Source organism: Mytilus californianus, unplaced genomic scaffold (assembly GCF_021869535.1).
Source record: "Mytilus californianus isolate M0D057914Y unplaced genomic scaffold, xbMytCali1.0.p SCAF_15, whole genome shotgun sequence".
Lineage (NCBI taxonomy): Eukaryota > Metazoa > Mollusca > Bivalvia > Mytilida > Mytilidae > Mytilus > Mytilus californianus.
In genome coordinates, this window is record NW_026262637.1 from 31,680,802 (window position 1) to 31,689,844 (window position 9,043).

A 9,043-nucleotide genomic window follows, 5' to 3' on the forward strand; every position below is an offset into this window, starting at 1 on the left:
GGAAAGAAATAAGCCCATATTTTCCATCTTTTGTTGTCCCCTGATCCCATATAAGACATTTGTTATTTCTTGCCAGGTGGCTCTTTTCTAATATTCTTTGCTGATATTTTTCGAAAAATCCCTCCATTTTAACTTACAAGTGTATGAATACATAATACCATCAAAATGACCTTACTGTAACCCCTTTTGAAACTTTAAATTGAAAAACAAACTTTTTAAAAATTTCATAAATTTAAATTTCAATTTAATTTAAAAAGTTTAATTCAAATTTTAAAAATAATTACACCATTGTTTTCCTTATTGAATTTTGAAGTTGCTGGCCAAATTTCATCTATGTAACTCCACAAATAAGCTTACAATTGCAGATTGAAGTGTTCAAAATATGCCCTCTGACAGGAACGGGGACCCAGTTATTTCCCCCATTGAAACGCATTGAAAATCATAGTAAATAAATGGGGTGCTGTCCAATAAATAATTTTGATAGCCACCTTGGGACTTCTGTTTCACGTTAGGCATTTGTTTCGAAGTTTCTAAGTGCAATCTCAGTGCCTCATGACCGGCATTCCGTTGCACAATTTTGTTTTGATTGACAACAGGGTAGGTCGGTCTACTTCCGGGGAAGAATAAAGGCTAGAATTTAGGCAATTTACTCTATGTACCGACGCCAGATTACATTTAAATCAATCAAAATTTTTACAGAAATTCAAGCTAGAAAGCCTACCCATTCAAATAAATCTACATTCAGTTACAGAACTTGTGTAATAATAAAACTACACCATTTTAAATAAAAGTTATATTTTTTTTTTAAGAACTACATTCGTGGGTACCGGACTGGTTGCCGTAACTGGGATCCTATTCCTGTCAGACTTTAATTTTTTTTCCAGACTTTAAACTGCACTTTTAAAATAAAGATATACATCTCAGTAGTTATTGTGCAAAGTTTCAATAGATTTGATCCAACAGTTACAGAGTTATTGATCCTTATCTATGACATCTCAAATACCAGAAAATTGATCGGATAAAATCATAAATTCATGAAGAAAATATGCTTAAAATCAGCAAAACTTTTTTATTTTAAAAGATATTTACATTCTGTAAATTGCACATGGTAGATAAAATCATTTTTGATATGGAAATCTAGTTAAAAAAGAAATTCTGCTGAAAAAAAATTAATTATAATTATTTTTTTAATTAAAAAAAAAATCTTATAAGAATTACATATGCAAAGAAGCATACCCCATAACAAGGGTATAAATCATGAGACTAGTCTTCAAACAGTCAGCTAAGTTCATTTAATATACAATGGAAAAGGCTAGATGCAGAGAAGTTCTCACTTGTAGCTAAAACCAGTCAAGACGGCACCTCCTACAGTTTAACAAATGTCGAGGGAAATCCTGGATCTGCCTGAATGCTTAATGCTACTGTGCGTTGTTATACTTGTGACTGCTCTAAATGTCCCACTAGTTCATACGTGTGTGGTGGTGGACACTCAAACTGTTGGTGGCTCATAGGAGATCCATGTACTTGGGTCCAAACAAGTTAACCAACCTGAATATGGATAACAAAGACAAGTTAATAATGCAGGAACTTTTAAAAAATGAAACTTAGCGAAGAAGCAATAATGAAAATGAAATATAATCATAACACTCAAAAAGGTGAATCTGTTAACAGAGCACTAAGTGTTTCCTTACCAAAGAATATGAACTTTTCTAGAAATTTGAAGGGAGGGAGGGAGGGCATCATCAATAATTCACACTTTGAATAATGGTACAGCTTATTCCTTGTGACAAAAAGCAGAATGTATTGGTTTTAAAATCTCAAAAGGTTCATTAAAACACTTCGACCAGATGTAAAGGGAGTGTGAACGGAACAAAGTAAACCAAAATACTCCAGAAAGGAAAAAGAAAAATTTACAACGCACCGGACAGAAGACTAAGGTTCATGTGGAAGAAAAGGATCGAAGTAAACGTACAGATAGATATAAAAAAGGGCAACCTGATCCAAAACTTGATGCTGCATTTGTAAAAGCATAATGGACAATCATTCATATGGTAGAGTAATACCTGCTAAGAAGAATATACATACCAGAAGCTGTTCTTCAAAAGTTCCAAAATCAAGGAAGATATAGCTGCATTCATCTACTGCTGAAAAAGATACAGACAAAATTAACGGTCCTTTTAAGGACCACCAAAATCTTTAAAAAGGAGTCTAAAATTGTTGTACATTCAGTTAAAATTGTTTATATAAGCTATAGCCCTACCCCTTATATATCTTCAAAAAAAATCCAGGCCCAAATCTTTAAAATTGGAGAGCCCCTGGCAAAATTTTCTGAGTTTACAAAATATTCTGTCGTTATTTATGTGATGCGGCTCTTCAGTAATGTGAGCCGCATTCCCACACAAACTTTTATGACACATAAAATGGCATAAAGTGTTTTATTTAATTTTTAAAACTTATCAAAAACTAATTAAAAACCATAAAACTGAATCTATGGGCTTTTTTCTTTTTCCAGGTCCCAGAAATAGGATACTGGAAAGAAATAAGCCCATATTTTCCATCTTTTGTTGTCCCCTGATCCCATATAAGACATTTGTTATTTCTTGCCAGGTGGCTCTTTTCTAATATTCTTTGCTGATATTTTTCGAAAAATCCCTCCATTTTAACTTACAAGTGTATGAATACATAATACCATCAAAATGACCTTACTGTAACCCCTTTTGAAACTTTAAATTGAAAAACAAACTTTTTAAAAATTTCATAAATTTAAATTTCAATTTAATTTAAAAAGTTTAATTCAAATTTTAAAAATAATTACACCATTGTTTTCCTTATTGAATTTTGAAGTTGCTGGCCAAATTTCATCTATGTAACTCCACAAATAAGCTTACAATTGCAGATTGAAGTGTTCAAAATATGCCCTCTGACAGGAACGGGGACCCAGTTATTTCCCCCATTGAAACGCATTGAAAATCATAGTAAATAAATGGGGTGCTGTCCAATAAATAATTTTGATAGCCACCTTGGGACTTCTGTTTCACGTTAGGCATTTGTTTCGAAGTTTCTAAGTGCAATCTCAGTGCCTCATGACCGGCATTCCGTTGCACAATTTTGTTTTGATTGACAACAGGGTAGGTCGGTCTACTTCCGGGGAAGAATAAAGGCTAGAATTTAGGCAATTTACTCTATGTACCGACGCCAGATTACATTTAAATCAATCAAAATTTTTACAGAAATTCAAGCTAGAAAGCCTACCCATTCAAATAAATCTACATTCAGTTACAGAACTTGTGTAATAATAAAACTACACCATTTTAAATAAAAGTTATATTTTTTTTTTAAGAACTACATTCGTGGGTACCGGACTGGTTGCCGTAACTGGGATCCTATTCCTGTCAGACTTTAATTTTTTTTCCAGACTTTAAACTGCACTTTTAAAATAAAGATATACATCTCAGTAGTTATTGTGCAAAGTTTCAATAGATTTGATCCAACAGTTACAGAGTTATTGATCCTTATCTATGACATCTCAAATACCAGAAAATTGATCGGATAAAATCATAAATTCATGAAGAAAATATGCTTAAAATCAGCAAAACTTTTTTATTTTAAAAGATATTTACATTCTGTAAATTGCACATGGTAGATAAAATCATTTTTGATATGGAAATCTAGTTAAAAAAGAAATTCTGCTGAAAAAAAATTAATTATAATTATTTTTTTAATTAAAAAAAAAATCTTATAAGAATTACATATGCAAAGAAGCATACCCCATAACAAGGGTATAAATCATGAGACTAGTCTTCAAACAGTCAGCTAAGTTCATTTAATATACAATGGAAAAGGCTAGATGCAGAGAAGTTCTCACTTGTAGCTAAAACCAGTCAAGACGGCACCTCCTACAGTTTAACAAATGTCGAGGGAAATCCTGGATCTGCCTGAATGCTTAATGCTACTGTGCGTTGTTATACTTGTGACTGCTCTAAATGTCCCACTAGTTCATACGTGTGTGGTGGTGGACACTCAAACTGTTGGTGGCTCATAGGAGATCCATGTACTTGGGTCCAAACAAGTTAACCAACCTGAATATGGATAACAAAGACAAGTTAATAATGCAGGAACTTTTAAAAAATGAAACTTAGCGAAGAAGCAATAATGAAAATGAAATATAATCATAACACTCAAAAAGGTGAATCTGTTAACAGAGCACTAAGTGTTTCCTTACCAAAGAATATGAACTTTTCTAGAAATTTGAAGGGAGGGAGGGAGGGCATCATCAATAATTCACACTTTGAATAATGGTACAGCTTATTCCTTGTGACAAAAAGCAGAATGTATTGGTTTTAAAATCTCAAAAGGTTCATTAAAACACTTCGACCAGATGTAAAGGGAGTGTGAACGGAACAAAGTAAACCAAAATACTCCAGAAAGGAAAAAGAAAAATTTACAACGCACCGGACAGAAGACTAAGGTTCATGTGGAAGAAAAGGATCGAAGTAAACGTACAGATAGATATAAAAAAGGGCAACCTGATCCAAAACTTGATGCTGCATTTGTAAAAGCATAATGGACAATCATTCATATGGTAGAGTAATACCTGCTAAGAAGAATATACATACCAGAAGCTGTTCTTCAAAAGTTCCAAAATCAAGGAAGATATAGCTGCATTCATCTACTGCTGAAAAAGATACAGACAAAATTAACGGTCCTTTTAAGGACCACCAAAATCTTTAAAAAGGAGTCTAAAATTGTTGTACATTCAGTTAAAATTGTTTATATAAGCTATAGCCCTACCCCTTATATATCTTCAAAAAAAATCCAGGCCCAAATCTTTAAAATTGGAGAGCCCCTGGCAAAATTTTCTGAGTTTACAAAATATTCTGTCGTTATTTATGTGATGCGGCTCTTCAGTAATGTGAGCCGCATTCCCACACAAACTTTTATGACACATAAAATGGCATAAAGTGTTTTATTTAATTTTTAAAACTTATCAAAAACTAATTAAAAACCATAAAACTGAATCTATGGGCTTTTTTCTTTTTCCAGGTCCCAGAAATAGGATACTGGAAAGAAATAAGCCCATATTTTCCATCTTTTGTTGTCCCCTGATCCCATATAAGACATTTGTTATTTCTTGCCAGGTGGCTCTTTTCTAATATTCTTTGCTGATATTTTTCGAAAAATCCCTCCATTTTAACTTACAAGTGTATGAATACATAATACCATCAAAATGACCTTACTGTAACCCCTTTTGAAACTTTAAATTGAAAAACAAACTTTTTAAAAATTTCATAAATTTAAATTTCAATTTAATTTAAAAAGTTTAATTCAAATTTTAAAAATAATTACACCATTGTTTTCCTTATTGAATTTTGAAGTTGCTGGCCAAATTTCATCTATGTAACTCCACAAATAAGCTTACAATTGCAGATTGAAGTGTTCAAAATATGCCCTCTGACAGGAACGGGGACCCAGTTATTTCCCCCATTGAAACGCATTGAAAATCATAGTAAATAAATGGGGTGCTGTCCAATAAATAATTTTGATAGCCACCTTGGGACTTCTGTTTCACGTTAGGCATTTGTTTCGAAGTTTCTAAGTGCAATCTCAGTGCCTCATGACCGGCATTCCGTTGCACAATTTTGTTTTGATTGACAACAGGGTAGGTCGGTCTACTTCCGGGGAAGAATAAAGGCTAGAATTTAGGCAATTTACTCTATGTACCGACGCCAGATTACATTTAAATCAATCAAACTTTTTACAGAAATTCAAGCTAGAAAGCCTACCCATTCAAATAAATCTACATTCAGTTACAGAACTTGTGTAATAATAAAACTACACCATTTTAAATAAAAGTTATATTTTTTTTTTAAGAACTACATTCGTGGGTACCGGACTGGTTGCCGTAACTGGGATCCTATTCCTGTCAGACTTTAATTTTTTTTCCAGACTTTAAACTGCACTTTTAAAATAAAGATATACATCTCAGTAGTTATTGTGCAAAGTTTCAATAGATTTGATCCAACAGTTACAGAGTTATTGATCCTTATCTATGACATCTCAAATACCAGAAAATTGATCGGATAAAATCATAAATTCATGAAGAAAATATGCTTAAAATCAGCAAAACTTTTTTATTTTAAAAGATATTTACATTCTGTAAATTGCACATGGTAGATAAAATCATTTTTGATATGGAAATCTAGTTAAAAAAGAAATTCTGCTGAAAAAAAATTAATTATAATTATTTTTTTAATTAAAAAAAAAATCTTATAAGAATTACATATGCAAAGAAGCATACCCCATAACAAGGGTATAAATCATGAGACTAGTCTTCAAACAGTCAGCTAAGTTCATTTAATATACAATGGAAAAGGCTAGATGCAGAGAAGTTCTCACTTGTAGCTAAAACCAGTCAAGACGGCACCTCCTACAGTTTAACAAATGTCGAGGGAAATCCTGGATCTGCCTGAATGCTTAATGCTACTGTGCGTTGTTATACTTGTGACTGCTCTAAATGTCCCACTAGTTCATACGTGTGTGGTGGTGGACACTCAAACTGTTGGTGGCTCATAGGAGATCCATGTACTTGGGTCCAAACAAGTTAACCAACCTGAATATGGATAACAAAGACAAGTTAATAATGCAGGAACTTTTAAAAAATGAAACTTAGCGAAGAAGCAATAATGAAAATGAAATATAATCATAACACTCAAAAAGGTGAATCTGTTAACAGAGCACTAAGTGTTTCCTTACCAAAGAATATGAACTTTTCTAGAAATTTGAAGGGAGGGAGGGAGGGCATCATCAATAATTCACACTTTGAATAATGGTACAGCTTATTCCTTGTGACAAAAAGCAGAATGTATTGGTTTTAAAATCTCAAAAGGTTCATTAAAACACTTCGACCAGATGTAAAGGGAGTGTGAACGGAACAAAGTAAACCAAAATACTCCAGAAAGGAAAAAGAAAAATTTACAACGCACCGGACAGAAGACTAAGGTTCATGTGGAAGAAAAGGATCGAAGTAAACGTACAGATAGATATAAAAAAGGGCAACCTGATCCAAAACTTGATGCTGCATTTGTAAAAGCATAATGGACAATCATTCATATGGTAGAGTAATACCTGCTAAGAAGAATATACATACCAGAAGCTGTTCTTCAAAAGTTCCAAAATCAAGGAAGATATAGCTGCATTCATCTACTGCTGAAAAAGATACAGACAAAATTAACGGTCCTTTTAAGGACCACCAAAATCTTTAAAAAGGAGTCTAAAATTGTTGTACATTCAGTTAAAATTGTTTATATAAGCTATAGCCCTACCCCTTATATATCTTCAAAAAAAATCCAGGCCCAAATCTTTAAAATTGGAGAGCCCCTGGCAAAATTTTCTGAGTTTACAAAATATTCTGTCGTTATTTATGTGATGCGGCTCTTCAGTAATGTGAGCCGCATTCCCACACAAACTTTTATGACACATAAAATGGCATAAAGTGTTTTATTTAATTTTTAAAACTTATCAAAAACTAATTAAAAACCATAAAACTGAATCTATGGGCTTTTTTCTTTTTCCAGGTCCCAGAAATAGGATACTGGAAAGAAATAAGCCCATATTTTCCATCTTTTGTTGTCCCCTGATCCCATATAAGACATTTGTTATTTCTTGCCAGGTGGCTCTTTTCTAATATTCTTTGCTGATATTTTTCGAAAAATCCCTCCATTTTAACTTACAAGTGTATGAATACATAATACCATCAAAATGACCTTACTGTAACCCCTTTTGAAACTTTAAATTGAAAAACAAACTTTTTAAAAATTTCATAAATTTAAATTTCAATTTAATTTAAAAAGTTTAATTCAAATTTTAAAAATAATTACACCATTGTTTTCCTTATTGAATTTTGAAGTTGCTGGCCAAATTTCATCTATGTAACTCCACAAATAAGCTTACAATTGCAGATTGAAGTGTTCAAAATATGCCCTCTGACAGGAACGGGGACCCAGTTATTTCCCCCATTGAAACGCATTGAAAATCATAGTAAATAAATGGGGTGCTGTCCAATAAATAATTTTGATAGCCACCTTGGGACTTCTGTTTCACGTTAGGCATTTGTTTCGAAGTTTCTAAGTGCAATCTCAGTGCCTCATGACCGGCATTCCGTTGCACAATTTTGTTTTGATTGACAACAGGGTAGGTCGGTCTACTTCCGGGGAAGAATAAAGGCTAGAATTTAGGCAATTTACTCTATGTACCGACGCCAGATTACATTTAAATCAATCAAAATTTTTACAGAAATTCAAGCTAGAAAGCCTACCCATTCAAATAAATCTACATTCAGTTACAGAACTTGTGTAATAATAAAACTACACCATTTTAAATAAAAGTTATATTTTTTTTTTAAGAACTACATTCGTGGGTACCGGACTGGTTGCCGTAACTGGGATCCTATTCCTGTCAGACTTTAATTTTTTTTCCAGACTTTAAACTGCACTTTTAAAATAAAGATATACATCTCAGTAGTTATTGTGCAAAGTTTCAATAGATTTGATCCAACAGTTACAGAGTTATTGATCCTTATCTATGACATCTCAAATACCAGAAAATTGATCGGATAAAATCATAAATTCATGAAGAAAATATGCTTAAAATCAGCAAAACTTTTTTATTTTAAAAGATATTTACATTCTGTAAATTGCACATGGTAGATAAAATCATTTTTGATATGGAAATCTAGTTAAAAAAGAAATTCTGCTGAAAAAAAATTAATTATAATTATTTTTTTAATTAAAAAAAAAATCTTATAAGAATTACATATGCAAAGAAGCATACCCCATAACAAGGGTATAAATCATGAGACTAGTCTTCAAACAGTCAGCTAAGTTCATTTAATATACAATGGAAAAGGCTAGATGCAGAGAAGTTCTCACTTGTAGCTAAAACCAGTCAAGACGGCACCTCCTACAGTTTAACAAATGTCGAGGGAAATCCTGGATCTGCCTGAATGCTTAATGCTACTGTGCGTTGTTATACTTGTGACTGCTCT